Below are 1,976 nucleotides of genomic sequence, written 5' to 3'. Positions count from 1 at the left end.
TATGTGACTGACCCCAACAAACACCGTGGACACCAAGGCTGATAATGCTTTGTATGTGTTGCCTCGATTTGTTGCTAAACAATTAAATGCACAGTAATGTGTGGCATTACTGGGAGGGGACACCTGGGAGCTCGTACCCGGTTTCTCCTAGACTTTGCCCATGCATCTTTTCCCTCTGCTGATTTTAATGGGCATCCTTTTGCTGTAATGAGCCGTAATCAGGAGCATAAGAGCTTCTCTGAGTCCTGTGAGTCCTTCCAGTGAATCACTGAGCCCGAGGGTGGTCTTGGGGACCACCCGCACACAGAGACTCACCTGACTCCATGAACTCAGTAATGCCCCCTCCCTCATGTTTTGGGACCTTGAACCTCCTACCTAGACTGTCCTGGACATCTTAATTGTGCTACCATCTTGACTGACCCAACCCCCAAAAGGATGGGGACAATTTTGTGCTTGTTTAAGGACTAGAGCTGAGAATTCCTACAGGGCAGGGTTGTCCTCCCACTTGGGGAATTGCTGAATATCTGCTGAAATGTTTTACATAATCCATTCCAGGAAAAGTCATGCTTACAGATTGGTGTCAGTGTACACTGGTGAGAAGGCCTGGTGGCTTCTGATTAGTGTTGAAACATGCCCCCAAACAATCTGACATTCTCATAGCACTATCCCATATAATAATGAGAGGCCATGGAGTCCAGAGAAGGAGTGGGGTCAAACACAGGTCATGGGGTGCAGGTGGGGAGAGATACTGTGACTCTGTCTTCCTTCTCATCCTACCAACAAATGGGGAGGCCTAGCAGTGCTGTGGGCTGGCCCTCAAATGGGAGCACTGTGGGCTACTGAGCAGATACCCCAAGTGGCCAGGGCAACAATTTCCATAAAGCCACTGCTGGGAGGGAAAAAACCGTAACAAGAAAGAACAGGGAGGAAGGTGCTGACTGGAGAGAGAAGGGAATGTCATGTTCAAGGGCCAAGGGAGGAAGGAAGAGACAAAAGAGCCACAAAGAGGGCGAGCAAGTTGAGGAAGGAGCTATGGAAGGGCCAGCAGAAGACTCAAGGAGCAAGCAGAAGAGATGGGAGGTAAAAGGCACAGAAGGAAGTTTTCGGGGGCGGGTATGTGTGTGTGTGTGTGTGTGTGTGTGTGTGTGTGTGTGTGTGCCCTTCCTCCAATGTTTGCCATAAGCCAATATTAAATGACCTGGAATGCCCAACGTAGCACTTTCCAGTAACAATCCCCCTTCAAATGGGTTGAGATGCTGGCGGAAGTCAACCTCAGCTCAAAAGTGGGCCTGAAGAAATGCTTAAAATTAGACAATGGGGAGTTGACTTGTCTGTGAATATAAACACAGCATTAAAAAAATTTAATATAAATACCCAAATGACCAAGTGCAATGTGTTGTAATGCTACCTCAGACATTAAAAAAACTCATATTAATTAATATTGTATTGCTATGAAGAGTACAAATTGGGCATTTTTATGGCAACTTTATGGAGGCTCAGTTAGGTTAACCGATTGCTCCAAGTGACTCAGCAGTCAAACTGCAGAGGATCAGGATATTGCTTATTTTTCTTGTTTTTTTTTTTTTCTAAAATGAACATGGATTGTTCAGATGTCCTATCAGTAAATATTTGAAAGTTATAAGTTGTAAGACATTCAGAAATCCAACTTCTTAAACAGTGGAGCCCAATTTGCAGCGACCTGACTCCTCCAGCAGTTTAGACTGTGTCTAGGAGCGGATCTGGACTATTTTTTCTGTTGGAACATAGTAGGTTCTCAATAAAGTGACATATGTTCACAGACAAGCTGAGCTCAGTGGCTAAGACTTCCTCCAATTTCTTTTGCTTTGGAATTCTTAATATATTTTATTAAAACTAATTTAGCACCTTACTTATCTATGTGGGCCCTTGACATTACCCAATGAAATAACTCAGGTATGGCAAGAGGTAATTATGAATCACTACTTATCTCTGTCTGA

General features: G+C 44.4%; 1 protein-coding gene across 2 annotated transcripts in view; it reads right to left on the bottom strand.

The window, feature by feature from the left end:
• The window catches only part of MARCH3 (membrane associated ring-CH-type finger 3), a 135,699-nt gene that overhangs the window by 7,708 nt on the left and 126,015 nt on the right, over nucleotides 1–1,976 (bottom strand). The gene's annotated exons all lie outside the window — the stretch shown is intronic.

The sequence above is a fragment of the Myotis lucifugus genome, unplaced genomic scaffold, assembly GCF_000147115.1.
Source record: "Myotis lucifugus unplaced genomic scaffold, Myoluc2.0 scaffold_0, whole genome shotgun sequence".
Lineage (NCBI taxonomy): Eukaryota > Metazoa > Chordata > Mammalia > Chiroptera > Vespertilionidae > Myotis > Myotis lucifugus.
This window is presented reverse-complemented; position numbering and strand designations above follow the sequence as displayed.